This window comes from Alligator sinensis, unplaced genomic scaffold (genome assembly GCF_000455745.1).
Source record: "Alligator sinensis unplaced genomic scaffold, ASM45574v1 scaffold800_1, whole genome shotgun sequence".
Lineage (NCBI taxonomy): Eukaryota > Metazoa > Chordata > Crocodylia > Alligatoridae > Alligator > Alligator sinensis.
Window position 1 is genome coordinate 163,661 of NW_005842655.1, and position 19,987 is coordinate 183,647.

At 52.3% G+C, this 19,987-nt stretch overlaps 1 protein-coding gene across 2 annotated transcripts in view; it reads right to left on the reverse strand.

The window, feature by feature from the left end:
- The window catches only part of COL8A2 (collagen type VIII alpha 2 chain), a 178,081-nt gene that overhangs the window by 138,780 nt on the left and 19,314 nt on the right, over nucleotides 1-19,987 (reverse strand). Inside the window, exons 1-2 of one of the 2 annotated variants that reach the window (XM_006033704.1) lie at nucleotides 14,346-14,359; nucleotides 6,163-6,334 (exon numbers count right to left, since the gene is read on the reverse strand). The gene's annotated coding sequence lies outside the window, so the exon portion shown is untranslated. Of the gene's footprint in view, nucleotides 1-6,162; nucleotides 6,335-14,345; nucleotides 14,360-19,987 lie in introns of those variants that run through there. The other variant, XM_025215606.1, reaches the window with a different exon arrangement.

Sequence of the window (19,987 nt, forward strand, 5' to 3'; positions counted from 1 at the left end):
GCTACCCAGCTCTTCCCCTACTGCCAAAAAAATTTAAAAAAAAACATTGCTGGACAGCTAAATCCTGGATAGATGAGAAGAGGGTCTGCTGGAAGGCTGTCCAGTACGGATAGGGTTGAGAACCTAGTGGAGTACCTGCTCAGAGATGAAGGGTTCAAGAGCACCGGTCCAATTGGACCGTATCACAAGCTTTGGGTGACTCAACAGTCCTGGAGAAGAGGCGACATAAACAGGCAAGCGGGAGAAAAGGGAAAGGCTAATGCTTAGTGCCCGCTGCCAGGTCGCTAGGTCCATGGGAAAAATCAAATTAAGATTTACCCCAGAATATAAAGGAAGGAAGAAAGGAAGGAGGAAGCCTAGAATATCAACATCCCGGGGTCAAATCCTCCTGGTTAAACCCATGCAGCTCCCTTAAAGTCATCACTGCTTCTTCACTGAAGAAGAGAGGAAGGTTCAGTCTGGAACAACAGCGACGGGAGACTTGCTCGTTTAACCACAACGTTGGTCTGACCAAGGCCCAGCAGGTCACAATCTCATGAACTCACAGCCAGATGTCCAAGGGGTTTGTGCCTGCAGCTAGGGCTGGTTTTTCAGCAGAGCCCGGCTCCCATCTCATAACTAAACTAAAAACCAAGTTTCCCCAAGTGCTCAGCACCTAGCACACCGATCCCTTCGGTGTGGTCTACCCCCAAACACTAGAGTCTTATCAAAGCAAAGCCCTGTGTGTTACAATACATGGGCCTACAGGAAGGACTCTCTCTCTCCCTCTACCCTGAATGAAGGACAGCTATTTGAAGGTGATTTCTACACTGCTCCAGCTTTATTAGTGGTTTAAACAGAAGATGGCGGTGCCATTTCAAAGGGCACCCATCCCGAGGCAGAGCATGGGGCTTCACAGTTTGCATTGGCTGTATGGGGAACCAGGCAAGGCTCATGCATGGGAGGAATTATTTCTTTTTTATTGGAGGGGGAGGGAAGGAAACTAGTAAAAAGGAAGAAAAAGGGAGGGTGGGAATTGTATGGAAAAAGCACTGAGCTGCTTCTCCACCCAGTGCTCTGGAGGGGATGTCCAGGACTCCCAGTGCTCCCTAGACCTTTCTCTTGCTGTCTCCCCTTTCATGCCCTTCTGCAGCACTGCCTCACAGACCTCAGTCCCAAACAGAAAGGGTTCAACAAAGGCAAGGGAAGCTGCCCAAATCTGTGAGCCAGGGTCGGGTGCGTGGGAGTGCTGGTGTATAAATGGGACGCCAGGACGCTGCTTAGGAACAGGGCCCTCTTGGCCTTTTTAGTCAGCCAATTTGCCACCCCTCCAACTAGCAGATGCTCACTGATGGTTTCCCCTCCTCGGGCCTGAAACTCTGTTGTGGATGGCAAGCGACGGGATGCTTGGCAAAGGCCGGGGGATAGGGATGGAGAACGAAGAGGCTCTGCATTACAGACATTCCCACAAGAGCAGATCTTTCTTGGCTCTCCACAAAAGGAAAGAAGGTGGGGAAGGAGGGAAGACAAATGAAATTCAGTATCTTTAATCCCTCACCCTTCCAAACTATTAGGGTTTGTTGTTACAGACGTTTTCCTCAGCACAGCCGAATGGAAACTCTGCTGCTTTCCTAGCTGTGGACAAGTTGAAATATGAGAGAGAAAGACAGACCCTGTGTGTGAGGAAGGGGGGGGGGGGGGGAGAAGAGAAGCCCTTCACGCCCTTTCCACCAGAGCTAATGCATTTTGCAGGTGCCGTTCTCCAACATCCAGTCAATACAATGTTCCCCGCACAACAAGGCTGTAGGCAGAGGCTCTTTCCATGGAGTAGCAAGGGAAGAGAGGAGTTGGGGTCTCAGAGCCTGTATGGAAGTAGATCCATTAATAAGCATAATAATAGCCAGAAGGGCACATCACCTTATAGCAAGAGAGTTTTGGAAGCTAGCCTTTTTATCCCGCCATTTTTCTTCCAGCCAAAGACAAGAATGTTCCACATAAAAAGCCACACTGGAAAAAATCTACAACTATTCGGATACATCACCGAAAGGATCCACTTGGTGTTGCAACTCTAGACACGACATCCCACTAATCTCGCTTCCTATTGATCCATAAAACTGTCTCCCAAGTGCCTTTGGAAAAGATTTATAACAAAGCACGAAGCCCCGCGTTGGACACTCTTGCTCCAGTCCCCAGCATCGCAACCATCCTTTCGTCAGTGCTGCTGGCAAACTCAGAGAGAAAAAAAGAGCCAAGAGCAAGCAACAGGTGCTGTGGGAGAACGGGTGGTAGGAGGAAGACATCTCAGCCAGGCGCTCTCATACTTCCAGGCTGAAAGCTCATTTCACGCTGGATGCCCTGCAGCCAAAGTCCTGCTACCATAAGCATGCTTAGCATTTATTCTGGCCTGTATTCCATGTATACTACTTCAGTGACCCCCATTTCTGGTTACCCAAGCTCCTGGCTCTGCTTAATGTATATTTGCTTCTTAAAGCAACTTAGAGATGGACAAGGATCAAGCAGCCCCATTTATGGGGAAACTGAGGCAGAGGGTGGGCAAGTGAGTTGGGTCTCACTACTGCCTTGAGTCAAGTCCTTTCTCTTGGGCCAGCGACTGATTTGTCCTCTACAAGGAGGCAAGGTCCATGTGCCAAAGGACGCTCTTTCCATCCTGTTCAGAGAATTGTTCCCCAAGGCTGCTGGGTGTCAGCACGGTGCGATAAGCACAAATTAAAAATTAGCCCGTTTCCTCTGCGGCATCAGACATGGGTGCCAACAGAGCCAGGGGCTGGGGTGGCCCACTATCTGGCTGGTAGGGTAGGAACCTCAGAGGGTTGTAACTTGCCCTTCTGTCCCCAACCTTGAAAGAGCTTATGGGAATCCCACTAGACTATCAGGCTGACTCTCAGTATCAGCTGGAGGACTCAGGAGCCCATACTCTCACTACTCTCCCCGCTCCCAGTCTAATTGCCAGACAGAACCACATAAAGAACCAGTCAAAAATCTTTGCAGAAGATGTGTGAATCCTTCCACATCATTATAGTGCTCTACTCACATCAGAGCAACAGGGAAGCATATAGCATATATAAGCCTTCTTACAAGAGCCACAAAGCTACAGGTATTTAGGTCCGTGAACCCTACCAATGTCAGCAGTGGCCAAGGGCAGAATTCCAGCTCTTGTCTTTCCCAGTAAGCGACTGGTCTGTTCTCTCACTGAGCCAACATCACCTTTAGAATAACACACCCAAAATCAACAGCGTGCCAGCAGGGATTCATTGGATTCAACCCCTTTGTATTTCTACAAGATTTACTCCAAGAAATATTTCTATAACTGGAAGCAAGGGGAAAAAAAAAAGCGGACCCAGGAAAGAGCCCTAAATTGAGACCTTTGTGCACATAATGAAAAGCCCAGGAGGTGAAGAGATGTCATTCAAGAGGCCTGATGAGCTGCTTCAGCTGTATCTAAACAGGAAGATGCCTTGGGAACCCAGAGTTTTAAACTGTTCCTCACTCTTGAAGGTCAGCGACTTCCTTTCCCGTGTCCCAGCTCTTTATCCATCAGTGAGTGTGTTCATGCACACACTGCCCCTTGTGATGAGGTGCAGATGGGATGGTGCTCTGCTCCAGATGAGAAAAGTCTGGTTGTATTTTCAGTTGCAATTGTAGTAGCCTTGGTTACTATTTCATGAGCAGTTAAACACTGCCTCCAATGTTTAACCAAGCCTCAGAACTACTGTAACTCGACTGCTGCTAGTGGCTGCTTTTCAAATGCTGGCTCTTTCGGAGCACAGAAAGCAGCTAGCCCTGCGCTGGGGGGGAAAACCTGCATGCAACATCTGGGCAGAGGAAGAGAGGCTAGGGACTTGCTCTGAGCTGCCAAATGTGACAGAGATGGCAATCCAGCCCCATGGTTCTGGGGGCTCCCAACACAAGGCTGGGCATGGAGCTCTTGTTGGGGTGGTCAAGGTGCTGACAAAAGATCGCTGAGATGTTTGGAAATCAAAGAGAAATGATTGCCATAATTCCCCCTGCAAAAAACAGTTTAAAAGACTATTTGAAAGGGAACATCAAAATGCCGCTGGAAAGAGCAACCGTGAATTGCTGCCAAAAGCCAGGGGTAGAAAAAGCCTAGATTTCACGAAGGTGTGAATATCTTTTGACACTTCTAGGGCTTATTGCTTATAAACCAAACAAACCAACCCCCCAATCTCCACAGCAATCCTCATTCACACTTTGAAATACTGAATTTCATATGAATGGAACATATGAATCATCGCAAGGCATTTCAGTGCATCGCGGTACAAAGCAAGGCTGAAAACACCACCTCGGCTTATTACAATCTGGCTTTACAGAGCCTGAAACAAAGGCATGACAGGAAACAAATGTCTCTACAGTGTCAAACTTTTTCCCTCTCTTGATTTTTTTTTTTTAAGGGGCAATTCAGCTGTTCTAGTCGCACCCGAGAGCTCACTCCCGGCTACTGTGACATCAAACTGCGCTCCCTCCTCCACCTACTTATGGCTCACAGTGAATTCCATGGTTACAGCATCACACATTTTCCAAGAAATTGAGGCTCTCTTGACAGCTTTAGGATTCAAAGCTGAACATGCTTTTCAAGTTACAAGCCATGCAGACCCCACTTTTTGGGCAAACTGTGCTTCAGAGTGGATTATGTGAAAGAAGCCACTGCTTGGTATACACTGTGCTACTGTACACTTTTAGTCTTCTCTGGACCCTGGGACTAGGAAATAAAAATAAACACAAAGAGAAAGGTTTTGATGAAGCTAATTTCCCAAGCCTGGCTGCCCAAATTGCTCTCTCTTCAAGAATTTATCCCATTTTCTAGGGGATTTTTTTTTCTTTCCTGTGCTCCAGGGCAAAAGTTTAAGAAACCTGTGATTTCCACAATCTCACTAACAATTCTAGCAATAACACTTCCCCAAACATCACAGACTTTGCATCACAGACTATTGCAGCTTCAGGAGAAGCAAGGGGGGGATACTTGTTGTAAATCTTGGGGACTGATAGCCTCCCTAACATTTGTAGGGGTCAGCTTGGGGGCTTTGAGGCTCGAAAACCACAACGCTTCAAGAGCTGCTTCTGTAACTGAAACTAAACCTTCCAGCTGGTCCCGCAGCAAGATGCTTTGCTCTGCTACGGCACAGCCTGTGCGACTGTGCACGCGTGTGTGAATTCTATTATTCTAAACATAGCAATGCTGCCCCAGTTTGAGCAGGGGAAAAAAACCTCTTACGCAGACAGCACTATCGCTCTAGCGTCCAACATTCATAGGACTGCAGCTGAAAAAGAATAGTTTGTTTCCCAGTGTCCCTCGCTGATAGATCAAAACTGCATTTTTACAGAAGCAATAAAAAAAAATCTCAGGAATTCACTGGCCTTATGATTTATTAAACGTTCCTTATAGCAAGGCTGCCCATAGATGAGAAAATATCTCCAGTAGGTTATTACTCAGCCTGGGGCTAATATAGAGAGGGGACTCTCCTGGCTTATTGAGAATGTTCAAAGCCAAGAAACTTGGCAGAGGAGAGCATAGATTAGCAGGAGTGCTCTTTAAAAAAAGGAGCACCTCATATTTCCCAACTCAAGGTGCGCGTGAAACGAGCCCAGACGATATATCCTGATTCTAATAGGGGCTGACGACAAGTATTAGTGCAGATGTTTGTAATTGGGAAAGAGGACAGCCTCATGGTCAGATTATGGAATTGGACGCACAGTCAAAGTGCCAGGAAAGGAAGTCCCAAGGGGCACAGAACTTTTCCCAAACATTTTCTTGATAGAAAAGTAGGATTTAGACATTAGAACCAGACACAGGTTGGGCCCAAAGTGGGTCTTATTAAACAGCCTGACCATCTCCAGCCCCTGGAATACAGCTTATTACAAAGGAATGCAATTATAAAAAGGAGCAGGGGGAAAAAAAAAGAAGGGATGGTAACAGGGAAAAAGAAATAAAGAAAAGCATGCAGATGAAACCTTGCCTGGGAAGAGGCATTTGGAAGAGCCTGTGCAATATCCCTTGCTGCATGGAGAAAGGCAATCAGAATTATAGGGTCTTGTGACTGAGAAATGAGAGAGATTTTTCCTAGTCTGAGTTTAATGCAACATGTGATAGGCATGTAGGTGAAAGTAAATGAGGAGGAAGATAGATCAAGAAAAGAAAGCCCTTACCTTGTCTGTAGAAGCAGCCTCTTTAGACTCGCATGGGGAACCTTGGGGAGAGGAGGGGGTCTCTGTGGTTTGCAAGAAGCAGAGTTTGATTTGCTGGTGGGATAGTCTACTCCAGGGAACGGCGGCAGTCAGTGACTCACGTTCCTGAGAGCTTCGGGCAGCCTGGAGAGGTCTACCTTTGTAGGAGGAGAGAGGGAAAAGGACAGAGCTGATCTGGGCAGTGCTGCGAATGAGTGCATGAGGGAGGGAGGAAAGGTTTTTCATAGACTCTTTGATGGGCTAACAAGGCTCAGGACTGGGTTGGCTGGTCGAGGTTTTTTTTTTCTTTTTTCCTTTCTCTCTCTCTCTCCCGCTCTCTTGAGTGGGTTCCAGCTCTGAATTGTTTCGCTGTTTCACTGACACAGAAGGGACCGTGTTTATATATACTTTAAAAAAAAACCCACTTCTGGGAGGAGATAAGGGGGGAGGGTGGAGGAGCACTCCCCCCAAGACCCAGGCTCTACACTGTCAGCACCCTCTCCCCCACCTCCTTGCTGCAGCCCTCTGTGCAGCTGAGCAAATGACACTCCTCTTTGCACCCACTTGGCAAAATTATAACTGAGAAGATAGACATGGATGAGGGGAGCAGAACTGGGTCAGGGGGGACTGGAATGGCAGGGCTGTGCTGGGGGAAGCTGCTCTGATGTTCCCAGAGGACCAAAAAGCACTTTGCCCCCGACTCAGTGATCTGTGATGTCAAGTTGTATGAGGATGGACTGGGAGGGGCAGTGGCTCCAGACACTGGCATGTAGAGTGCAGGGAGCAGGTGTCAGTGGCTCCCTGCTTTCAAAGACACCCCAATTCTAAGAACATCAAGGTAAAAGGAACCGGGAAGTTAGCTTTTGGTGGCACCTGGGAAATGCTGAAGACCAACCAAAGCCAGGGACCAGTGCCCCACACTGCGGGAGTTTGGATGCTTCTGTTTAATTTGTGGTGGGTGAAACCAGCAGAGCAAGCCCCACTTGAGCCCGAGACATTTTAGACGCCCCCACCATCCTCCCCAACATCATGGACCTGGTGGCCCACTGCTTCTTGTGGCTTTTCTGCCCAGCCCCTAGGAACGGCATGAAGAAAAGCTTCCCTTAGCTAACAGTCATATCTGCATCCATAGCAGGAAAGGACTGATCAAACACCAGCTCTCCCCACCCCATTCAGAGAGCTGCTTGCTAGTTCCTTCACACCTGCAAGCAGCTCCAACCTCCCCCCACCCCACTCCTCTTGCACCCTCCCAAAAGCAGCCTGTGGGAGAAGACAGCTCCACATCTCTTCATTTCCCTTTCCAAGTATACATGCAACTCTAAAAATGCTGCCATTGTCCTGAAAAATGCAGCACCATTTAGAGAAAGCCCCCCCCCCCTTCAAGAAATGTTTACGCAGATCAGGAGGGGAGCTTCACTAAAAAGAGAGATTCCTGCTCGCAATCTTGACCTCTACATCCTTTACTGAAGCAGGTTGTTTGGATGAACCTGACCACTTTACATGGAGAGATGCCCTGACATTTTTTGGAAGAATAATTTGCTCCGATGCCCTATATCAAGTGTATGCTTGCTTGCAGATGCTAGTCACACTACTTGACGCACAGCTGGATGGTGCTCAGACACCAGAAGACCCTGGTGATAAACAGAATTGCAATTTATCATTCAGCCACTAGATGGCTCTGCTGCTGTAATTAGCTCTCCCAAGGGTACCAGCCCTGGTTAACAAGAGAGAAGCTGGAGCTCAAGCTGTGTGGCTGCCTGTCTGCAGTTGTGCTCCGAGCTGTTGTTCTTGCTTTGTACCTCCTGTCTAAGAAGGGCTGTGATTCCCCATGTTTTAACAACTGGCACCATACTGTGAGGTCTGATGTGGAAGAGCCGGTTGGTACTGGCTGCTCCAGGAGTGGCTACATGTTAGCGGCCCCTAGTAGAGATGGGTATTGTTTGAGGCTGGTCAGGCAGACAGGTGCTGTGGAAGTGTTAGATGTTAATTGGCTTCAACTGCTTCACCTGCCCGTTGACACTGTTCATTAACTTAAGCAGCCGCTGGTTCTGTAGCTGATTGCAGGTATCCTGAGGATAACCCAAGCAGTTGGTACGGATGAAGGCTTCAATTCTCAAGCTGATCTATGCAGATACACCCAGTGAACATGGCTGGACTGCACACTAGCATGACAGCTTGTCTGCACAGATGTCCCCCATAGCAGTGCACATCCAAAAGCCTGGCTGAAGAGCACAGTCCTACGTTCTGGCCTGGCTGTATGTGTACTCAGAGCAAAGAAGTAGATACACCTGGGTTGTTAAGCCAATTCCCCCCTTCCACCTAGTATCCCTGCTGCTGGCTCACCTGTGATCCCATGGCAGCTTGACAGGTCACATACTCACTGGTGGGTTATACTCAGCCAGGAAACAGACTTCAGATGCCCCAGAGCCCCGCTTAGCCTGGGTGCATCCCTCCAGCAGACACAGGGGTTGCAGACTCTCCATTATAGAAACCCATGTGAGACGGGGTATTACCCTGCCTGGGAACCTGCTGGGACACAGTCATGGGGTCTTAAGTAATGAGCCCTGATGCCAACAGCATGGGCACCAGCCCCAGGCAATTCATCTACAATGGTCATCTTTGGTGGTGCCCTGCACCAGTCCTCCTCCCCCATCTTTTCACCTTATAGCTCCTGCACTGAAGTAGCCCATCCTCTCTGCTAAGTCTCCTCCAGAAACCAGGGGGAGTCAGCTTAAATACACCATATTCTCCCTTCAGGGGCGAGCCAGTGAGCATGGAAGCAAACTACTTTTCCCATTTCATCAGTGGTTGAAGAACGCCATCCACCCCAAACATGCTCCAGTGTAGGCCACTCACTCTTCATAGCCTCACCCTAAAGCAGCAGCAGACTGAGAGAAGCAAACTCCTCCAGGTATATGGGGTGTTCGGGTGCCTTTCCAATAGGCTGGAGCCATCACAGCAGCTTAGGACCGGCCGGCCTCGCAGCCACATGTTTGCTTTTCTCCTGGCTGAGTGCATTCCTGGATTCTGGGCCAGAACAAAAGCTGAACGTCCTGGGAGGCTGCCCTGCGGCTCAGGCAGGGCCTATCATCGCCTCTGTGACTTACAACCTTCCTTGGGCTGGGCTCATTTATCTTCAGGAACCATGTGCCCGCGGGGGCCTGACCCTTTGCTTTGCTTGGCCACTCTTTTATCCCTGTTTTCGGAGGCGAATGAGTTGCAGCGTCTCATTGACAGGTGTTGCTGACTGCCCAGGAGAGCCCAGCCCTCCATCCATCATGGGCCCTGTTGCTGTTGGACAGGGCTGCTCCACTCCCTCTCCCGAGGACCAGCGCAGCAGCCACGCCATGAATGAGCTGCAGGGAGCCACATGCTAAACATATTTGAATGGAGGAAAGTGTTAGGTCTCCTGCCGGCAGGCTGTAAAAAAGGATTTCTCCTGCCAGACACACCACCCTGCCCTTCAGCCATTAAGGGCCTTACCCCCTGCCTGTTTCTCTATTCATCCAGCCTTCCCCAGACATGACCCTCCACCTACCCCCTTTGCCTCGCCTCTCTTTCTCCCATTCTCTGCACATACTTCTGCATGACCCGCATGCTTCCAGCCACATCTCTCTCTGTCTCCATGGTTCTTCTGCCTGATCTTGCATATTCCTATTGCCAGGGCACCTGCAGAGGCTCAGACAGGTTGAGCTCTGTGTGACAGGTGCTGCAGTGCACAGCCATCTGAAGGATATGGATAGATCCCTATGGGGCAGAGGCTGAATGGTTCCTATGAATACCCTTTCACACATCTGCCCATGCACCCACATCCATCCCCTTCATCTGTCCATCTCTCCCACGATGCTTTCTTCACTTCAGGATGAAAGTGAACGGCATGGTCCCATGAGACCCCACCAGATCCAGCTTCCAGGCCCGAGCACACTTGATCTTAGGGTTTTCTCTGAGCCCCTGACTGGATAGATACAGACCCCAATGTTCCTAAACCCTATCCCAGCAGCTGCTCTGTCAAGTTGCCTTTTCCTTCTGGGACAGCTGGCTAACATCACTGCCACCTGTATCCAGTCTGACACAGTGCCATTCCCACAAGGCATGAAATGAACCCTTTTCAGCTGGGCCTGTGTCCTTGAAGGTGGCAATGAACCCAGAAAGGCCCCTGCTCTGCTGCTTTCACTGCTGGGCTCACAGGAGGGCCAGGCTGGGGGGCTGAGTATGGCTGCTCCTTCCTGAATTTCACCAACCTGCTTGTACTCTGCTCAGGGCAGTATCATGCTCAGAGCCGAACTGGCTTGCCACACTACCACTGCTCCTTTCTTCATCTGCCTCCTGCAGATCCTCACCTCTAACATCCCCCCAGGTGGCAGAACTGGGGTTGCGGAGAGAAGGGGTTAGAGTCCGCACTGGGGTAAATCAACCCGGTCCTGGGGCATACTGCACGAAGGCTCCCCAGAGCCCTATACTCGCCTCAGAAAGGCAGCAGCTTTGGCTTTGAGAAAGGGGAAAATACAAGGGCAGGGCTGGCCCGGTGGTGCCATAACTGTGCCCTTCACAGAGCTTCCATCACGAGCCATCTGATGCAGCCAAAGGAGGTGCCCTGGGTTTAGTAGTCACAGACCAGCGCTCAAGCTGCTTTCTCGGTGAATTTCTTCCCTTTAATTATTTTTAGCATTTTATTGTTACCTAAGTTTCTCAGGAAATTGCACAAGCCAAGAGTGGAATGGGATTCCAGTGAAGTCAGTAAAGTCAATGCAGTCAGCCCTCAGGGCCCTCGATCTGATCTCACCCATCTCTCGAGAGATGAAATTCCAGCAGATTCCAATGCAAAAGGGAGCCAGAAGTGAGTCAGAAAGGAGGGAGGGGTTGCAGAAGCTGGTGTTTGGAGGGGAACAAAGCAAGAGGAGGACGGATGATGTCTTAGTGGAGCCCTGGGACAGGGCCTGTGGCAGGTGGGGGAGGCAAGAGCCAGCTCTGCCACCGACTCCCCGTGAGACCCTGAGCAAGTCATTTCACCTCCCTGCCTCCCCTGTGTAAACCAGCTGACCACGCTCATTTGTATCATCTCCAGGTCAGGGACAGCCTGATGTTGAACCCTTACTGGATTAATCTGGGACCCAAAACCACCAGTGGAAACTGAAGGTCCCTTTATTTGACCATGGAAGCCACTGTGCAATCATCATGAACCTGTTCCCTGGGTAGGCACTTCCAGTTTTGCAAGAGCTTTTGGTTTCCTTGGAACAGATAGAAGTCTTTGGAAAGAGCTACGGCCCATTTCTGTGCTGCCTTTTGGTCAGGTCATGCATTGAAGGGCACATGCTTTGTGGCACTTGCTCCATCAGCCTGTGGCTTTGTTGAACTTGATAAACCTGTGATGTCTGAGTGTAAAGGTGACTGCAGGGGGGGCAGGGGTCTGGGGTGAGGGGGAACTACACCGCTGAATTATAGGTGCCCAGGTCCAACAACGATTTGGACCTTTTAGTGCCCTGCGGAGCCAAACTTTTAGTGCCCTGCGGAGCCAGGTTGAAGAGAGCTGACCACAGCATTTCATTGTCCTGGGTGAAATGAGTTTGGCTGGTCTGAGACCAGAGGCAAGGGGTCATGTGAAAAACACGTCAGCCCATGCTTGACATTCGCTCTGTCCTTCTTCTCCCATCCCCCCACCATGTACCAGTAATCTTGGTACAGAACCAAGAACCAGAATCAATGGGCTCTGAAGAAGGATTTCCCATTTCAAAGAGTCTCTTGGACTCAGGCTTGGACTTCACTGCCACAGAGATCTTCACAGCTCTTTCCCCATCTTTCTGCAGCTGACACAGACAGGCAGACTAAAACCACGGATCCGCTAGGCCCTCCTTCCCTTCCTGGTCTACCTCCAGGGAGCACTGGCACTACCCTTGCCACGAGGATGTCTCAGCCTTCAGGGGGAAACTCTCATCTGCTCTGAATTAGCACCAGAAAAATCAAAAAGGACCTCTCCCCCCCCCCCACACCTCCAAGTCACTGCATTTCATTACAGCAAACGAGAAGAAACTCCAGGGAAGGAAGAGAAAAAGCATCCCTGGCAGGGAGAGGGAAGTGGGAGTTGGGTCTCAGCTCTCAGCTCAGAGTAAGAAATAAAGATAAGCAGAGATAAATAAAGCCGGGACAAAATCAAGAAAGGTCCCCCTGCCACCTCGAGCTTGGGCATGGCCCAAGGGGCCTTTGCTGTCCAGATGAGACTGAGCACCCAGGAAAGCCATAATTGACAGGAGTCACAAATTTGGCTCTTTACAGCCTCCTTGAAAACTCAGCGATAGGAACAGCAGGGGGTGCTGCAGGACAGGACTCCAGTTCCTTGGCACTGCTGGGGGGACCCCCGACCCGCCAGCCAGGATTGAGGGACTGGTGGGGTGAACTGGACTGGCACAGCCAGTGCTGGAGGGCCCCGGCAGGGCGGTGCAGGGGAAGCTAGTGCAGCGTCTGCCCCCCCTGATCCCAAAGCAGGGGAAAACATACCATCGCACTTAGAGATGGCAGGTGGTCACCCGAGATTCCCAAGGACCTCGAGGCACAACTAAGTCCAGCCTGTGCAGGGGCAGGAGAGCTGCTCCTACGCCTAGAGCCCGCAGCAAGGCTTGGGGTCCCGATGCGCTATGTGCCTCCCACAGATACAGCCAGGGATAGCCTCTGCCTCCAGCCGCTTACGCTGTCCAGACCAAGGCACCGTGGTCAGAGCTACCCCCCAGCCAGTTCCCCCCCCAGCAGCTCTCTCCTCCGCTCCCTCCAGCTGAATGACCAGCCAGGGACGGTCCCAGCCCAGACGAAGGCTTTTCTGGCTTGGTTGCCACTTGGGCACCCCAGCCCAGTGCTCCCAGGCTCAGAGCCCTGCAGATGGGATTGCAAAGTGGGAAGAAGTAGCAGGAAAACTGTGAGGTCGCCCTGGCAACAGGTGCAGGGAGAATGAGCAGCTGGATGGAGGCCCCACCTCACGGCGCACATGTGTGTTTGTTTTCCGCATTAGGCGCCTGAATGCGCGGTGCCTCAGACAGCTAATCCCCCGTCAATGCCCCTCTCCAAACAGCCGCCACCCCAGAAGCAAGCGTCCTCCTCCCAGGAATGCTGATAGGCAGCTGCCTCCAGCTCAGACCCTGCAAGCCGCCGGCAATGCCGCTGGCATCCTGATGGCCGTGGGCCAGGCTTGCTCCGGTGCCACCAGCGTAAGTCCAGAGCAAGCCCAACACAAAGCAGTGCGACTAGGAGCAGAGCCAAGCCTGGGTTAGTGGGGAAAGGCCCTGCCCAGGAGCTGGGATCTTCCCCAAGCTGGTGAAGGGGGGAAATGGGACACCCAGCACACAGGAAAGGAGTCGGGGTCCAACCGTGGGTATTGCTGCAAGCTGGTTGTTGGAGTCTCTGCCTCGGTTTTCTCCACTGTAAAAGCAGAACGTAATAACATCCCCGTCTCTGTCCAGCTGAAGAACAAGCCTGGCAAAAGGGGAAATGGGTATTAACTGGCCAGGGATCCATTTAGGGATGGGAGTTGGAAGAACGTGTCTAACTGGAGACAGGGAGGTAGCAAACAAACCAAACTGCTTCCTATGTGGAGCTCAATCAGCTTGTGGAAGAGATGGCATGACATGGCCTGTGTGATAGTGGCGGGCTGGACCCCATGGCTGCAAAGGGCCCCTTCAGGCCTGTGCTCCTAACAGGACACCAGTTCTTTGGGGGAGGGACTGTTTGGTTACGTGCACGTACAGCGCCTGACACCCCAACTGTTCACCAGGCAGAGCCTGAGCAGAGGAAGCACCATGAGGCCAAGGTATGGTTGGTCCTTGCTTTAGAGATGGAAAGGAGGAATCTCAGGTGCCCACCAGTGCTCAGGGGAAGATCGAGGCAGGAGAAATAACAGCAAAACTTCACACAAATGTCCCGTTTGGGAGTGAGTGGTTGGCACGTGCTTTGTAGGGGAGCCTTAGCTGGAGCAGGGCCTCAGCAGGTGTCTTTGGGAGCTCAGGACGGTTGACAGGTTGCTGAGGGTCTCACATGCCCTGCAGAGACAGGGAGTAGCTTTCCCTTCCCACGGCCTGCACGCATCCCAGACCCATCCTCAGCAGGGTAGCCAGGCTGGAGCAAGCCGTGCTGGGACTCTACTGAGTTGCCCCGCAATATGAATGGGAAGGAAGGAGGATTACCTGGGTTACGGAAATGCAGCCGTCCCCTGGGAATTTTGTAGAAGAGCCATGATCCTCCTCAACCTCAGGCAACAAAAGCAGGGCAGGGCTGAGCACTGGGTTCTGCATTCTGCAGCCACATCAGGACTTCCCATGCAGGCATGAAAAAAGGGCTCCAGTACAGGGGACACTGCCCTTCCCCTGCCATGGCCTTGTCCCAGGGGTGCAGAGTCCCTGCTAGCCAGCAGAAAGGTGCTGCTCAGCTCCTGGCTTGGGCGGGCCGCATGCTGAGGAGACGTCTCCCCAGGGACTCCGCTGCATGCCCTTCCCGTGCCGAACCAGCCTATCCACAGCACAGCTCCATCAACGGGCTCCAGACTGCTCGGCAGCCACTCCTGAAATGGAGCAGCCCGTATTTAAACAGAGCTCTCTCTAGTAAAGCATTTCCTCTGCAAACAGGCTTATTAGCCAGCACAGACATTCCTCCTTCCCACAGAACTAACCATCCGCTGTGGCCTGGTGAGGTCTCTACTTTGCTCCTGCTTTTCCCTCCTGCCATCACCTTTGTGCAGCCTTCCTCACCTGGCTAGAGCCCAATGGCAAGCACACTGCCCTCTGCAAGTGCCTCGCTTGGAGCCTGGGCCATGCCTTGCTTCTGTGTTTTTTCCCCATCACCAGTACCCATCTCCTTCCATTTTGCTGTGGCTCATGCCCCCGTATGAGCCCCTTAGGCCAAGGGCAGAGGCAGCGTCAAGCTGTGGCTGCAGCATTTGGAGAAGTGGCTGATGCACCTTGAAAACACTTGATTGCCAGATCCCGGGCTAGAAAGCAGGGACCTCCATGCCCTAAATCACCAGCTCCTTTTGAAAACTGTGGCACTTGGCTTCAATTTCCAACATGAGCCATGCTAGGTTAGTGTCTCCTGCATGCACCCTGGCCGGAGGAGAAGGGCATCACTTGAGTGCTTGCATTGTCAGCTCTTTGGGACAGGGACCACCAACTCATTCTCTCTGTGTACAGCGCCTGGAGCAGTAGGTCTAGATGAGGGCCCCTCGGTGTGACTGCTGTAACCCATTGCAAGAAAGAAGGCCATACGTGGCCTGTTTGGCAGAGGATAGAGCAGTGCTGGGGGGGCTACAGCTCGGGGGTCAGTTCAGCCGGGACACCATCAATGTGAGCAGGAATCCAAGTGCATGCTTTCCACTGAATCATGAAACGCTTTGCTCCAACGCACATGATTAAACAGAGCCTGCTCCTTCTGCGCTTCTCATCGGGGCAGCGGAGCCCTCTGTAGAGCTCCTCCCCAGGGAGCTGGCGCACAGAAAGCTGGCTGGTTACACAGCGGAGCAAAGCTAGCACACAGCTGGCCCAGCCAGCGCAGCTTTAATCAGGAGCACAATTACCCAGCGCTCCTCCTGCCTTCCTGGCAGATGCTGGTTCTGATTTGTTTTTAATGAGATTGGTCCTTAAAAAAAAAGAGGGAGGAGAAAGATGCAGCTTTCCTCTCCAGAGAGCAGGTTTGAACTGCCAGGGAGTATTCTGCAAACAGGGAGAGCCTGGGCAAAGGGGGCCTGGTTCAGCTAGAGCTTGTGGGCATTCGCTCTTCTGCTGCTGATGGGGAGTGCGATTTCTTTCTGCTCCCACTGGACAGTGAATTAAGCCAACTCCATCACTTCATTACCACAACCCGTCTAAGAGTGGCCTACATACATCTGCTACCGCATCTATGAAGGGAGGCGAGTTAACAAAGGACACGCCAGGACGTGACACTCAGGAGTATGCAGCGCTGAACCTGAATTTTCGGGAGCAATAAAAAAGTCTTGTTGTGCGCTGCCGATGGCTCCCCCACCATGCAGCTCGTCACAAGAGATCCTGGACAGCAACAGGATCAAAACAGCCCACATGATTCTCCAGTGTCCCTGAAGGCAGTGATATTTTCTTGCCTGAAATCACCAGCTCCTGGAGTCATGTGGTTCTGTTAGAGGCTCAGGTTTCCTTTTTCAAGCTAGTAACATGCTAGGCCTCCTGGGTATGGAGGAAAGCTAGTAAATGAAATGCAGATGCTTTGGGAGCCAGAAAGTGAAGTTAAAGGACCCAAAATGCATCAGGGAGGGTTTTTGTTTGTTTTGCTTTTAATCCTCTGATTTTTAAGCCGATCTCCTGATTTTGGAGGGCCTGCCTGGTGACTCTCCAACATGTAAGGTCAGCAATAGAGACCCCCTCTTCCTGGAAGGGTCCAGCAAGTCAAGAGGGATGGGATGGTTGATGTCAGAGCTCCTGGTGCTCTCCATTCGGACTCCTGGGTTTTCAATGCAGCAGCAGGCCAGGCCACTGGACTTCAGCTTCATCTCTTCAGAGACAGCTTCACTCAGCCACCATCCTGCATGCACTGAGCTTGCCGAACCCTGCCACACTTTGCGGCAGAAAGCACCACCTGCTAGGAGAGGCAGCTGAACAGGCCAGCCCTGCTCCTCAGTGCCTTCCCCATGGAGCACGTGTTTTTTGGAGCCCCAGTGCTTATGGACAAAGGTTTGGCAAGCACAGCCCTTGCGATTCAAGGCCCTTTCTGGACTTTGGATTAACCAGCACAGGGGGAGTGATCTGATCAGCCAGTACCAGGAGACCCAGGATGGCCTCACCACTGCCCTGTACCCTGTGCAGCTGCTCACACCTGTGCAAAGGACGCAGGAGCAAAATGGTGGTATTTACAACCGGGGCTGTGTCTATTCCAGTGTGCCTGCCTTGAGGAGGAAGCCCTCCTGTACCAAGCCAAATGCCCCGATGCACTCAGGCTCACTACCCAGAGAAGATCCCCATTCAGACTAGGGCTGACAGCCCCTAAGTACTGTCCAGCACTGCCAGGACTTCAGGGAGATGGGTCATCTCACTGTTCCCTCAGCCATGCCATAGTGGTGTCCCCCGCTCAATGCACCCATACATTTGCATTGCTCCTGGGCTGCGGGATCAGCAATTGCAATTCTGATTTCTTAGCCCCCGTCAGATCTCTCGCTTCCCCTGATATGAAACTGCTGGGAGATAAAGCAGGCCCAAGGGTCACAGATAAGTGGCTTGGGGGGCTGGGGTTGTCCTTCCATCGGAGGAAACCATTGTGCAGTGGCGCTTGCCCCATTGTGTTCCCCAGGTAAATGAGCTCTGAGCGTCCGCAGCCGGCTGCCAACGTCAATGTTTATGAGCCTGTCTCCAAAAACATGCGCTTGGCACGAAACAAGGGGCGGCAGGAAATCCACTGTGCAGCCACACAGCCCCCTCACTGCACAGACCTGCAGGCTTCTCCGTGGCCATGCAGGCACCAGAGCCAGTGGCAGATATGGGGGGCAAGCAGTGGGGTGAGCCTGCGCGGTGTGCACAGTGCTGTGCACTGGGAATGTGTGGTGCATATGGGGGGACAGTGCACTGCAGTTCTGCTGGCAGCCGTGCACCAAGTGAGTGTATGAATATGATGTCAGGGTGCAGGGCTGCACATGAGAGTGTAGAAACCCCACAATGGCTTGAGTCCTGTGCTCTATGCCCCTGAAGCTTTTACCTGAGGTGCCAGCTCTCCCTTGGGACAAAGGGATCTCTGCAGTGACTGCCTCTGAGGTGCAAAGAGCAGGATCTGGCTGTCAGACAGTGTGCTTCTCCCCATACAGCCCAGCTGTGGGATGTACCAGTCTCAGTGGGTGGCAGAAACACGAGTAAGAAGCTCTCATCCCCAGGGGACCAAGAAGCCGAGTTTAATTTGGGTTTTAGGAGCTCCGCTGATTCCAGCCGTTGGCAGTTTAAAAACAGCATCGCTCATCTGCCATGCCCCAGAGCTTAGCAGCGGCACCAGCCTCCCGTCTGCGGCTCTGTCTCTTCCAGAGGGTGGCTGGCCAGGGCCCGCTATCAGTCACTTGTAAGAGACTCAGTGTTCAAGACCCAAGTGGTCGCCTGGTGCCAAAGGCCATGGCCAAGCCAGCGAGGGCAGAGAGCCCCCCCTGCACCTGGCCCTGAATGTCCGGGTCAATCTCAGCCCCCAGGAGGCTCCACAACAGTGCATCACAGGTTCACACAGGGACCTGCCAGCTGGAAACACCCAAGCACAGAGTGCACAGGCAGAGAGGTGTGGGAGCAGCAGGGCACTTGGCAGGGACATGGCACCATAGGGAAACAGCGGAGCTTCTGCTGTGGAGCTGGACAGCACAGCCCTGCCAGACCTAGGCGCTTGTGTTAGCTGGCCCTTTGGCTGGAAAAGGCCCCACTGCCCAAGGAAGGTGCCAGCTTCTCCTTGGCAGGGTGGCTAAGATAGGGTGGCTCCTGGGGCTGTCTGGGCATTCCCTGGAGGACCCTGTGAGGGCAGACATTCAGCATGGAAGGGCTGGGGTTTACCCCTTAAATATTTTGCAAGTGTATATGTCAAAGACAAGGGCTGGAGAAGGACCCACCCAGCAATGACAGCTCCTCTGCCAGCTCTGCCAACAGCAGTGTGCTGGGCTGCAGCCCACTGCTCGTCTGGCCCTGGGCTTACCTCTACCAGTGCCCTCCCTCCTGACCTGCAGCCTGCCTGCTACTCCAGTCTGGGGTTCCCTTGAAGAAGCAATGCTTCTGCGTTCCCAAGACAGAGCCCTCTCTCCCCCTTCCTTTCAGCCCCGACAGAGGCAGTTAGTCATGTTAGTCTGAAGTCAATCAGAAGGCAGGGTAGAGATCCACTTTTATAGACTAACTAAATATAGCACAAACGTCTGTAAACCCAAGTTTGCATGATCAGATGCTGTGAAGGGACAGCCTGGAGCCCTGATGCCAGCTTGTGTTCTAGACTCTCGAGTTTTTCACCCTCACCTAGTCTACAAAGCCACCCACTCCTGCAGCTCCCTGCTCCTTCCTCACTCCATATCCACATCCTTCTCCCTATTATTGCTGTGCTCAGCTGTCATGGAGCCCCCTGGCCTCAGACCCCCACTGTACTCCTGCTGCCTCCCAGACCCTTAGGAAGCCAGTTTCTCTTTTTTCTTCCTGCTCAGAGCATCCACTGGAGTTTGTTAGCCAAGGGGAGTGGAGGAACCAACAAAGTCTCTGTGAACCCACGGTACTGCAGGGCTTGAGCCAACCTCCAGGTATGAGCAGCCAGGGGGAGAGCCATCACCCAGGAGCAGGTAATCCTGTATTAGCTCTTGCAGCATTCTTGCACCTTCCTCTAAAGCAGTGGTGCTCAACCTCTTGGCCCCACTGGCTGAATGGGGCCAGTTCACACCACTTATTCAGCCCACAGGGCCAAGAGGTCAGGCCCTACACCACCCGGATCTAGCATGCAGGGCCATGCTATCCAGCCTGCCACGTTCCCCATGGTCTGGAAATTTGGCAGGAGGGGAGCAGCAATTACTGCTGCCACTGCTCTCCTGCTGCCAAATTTTCAGACCTGTGGGGAGCCCCATGGGCTGGATGACAGGGCTAGGGGTTGGGAACCTGTGCTCTAAAGCAGCTGGCTTTGGCCCCTGCCGGACACAGGGCGCTGGGCAAGACAGAGCCTGCTGCGATCCAATCTGGCATCCATTGTGGGCCTATCCCTTGCTTGGCCATAGGGGACCACCCTGAAGAGCAGAGCAGGCCCGGAGGAGGTCTTTGGGGGAAGTTCCCAGGGGCCATCCCAAGCAGAGTGAAGCGCCGTCCCCCAAACCTGCGTTCCA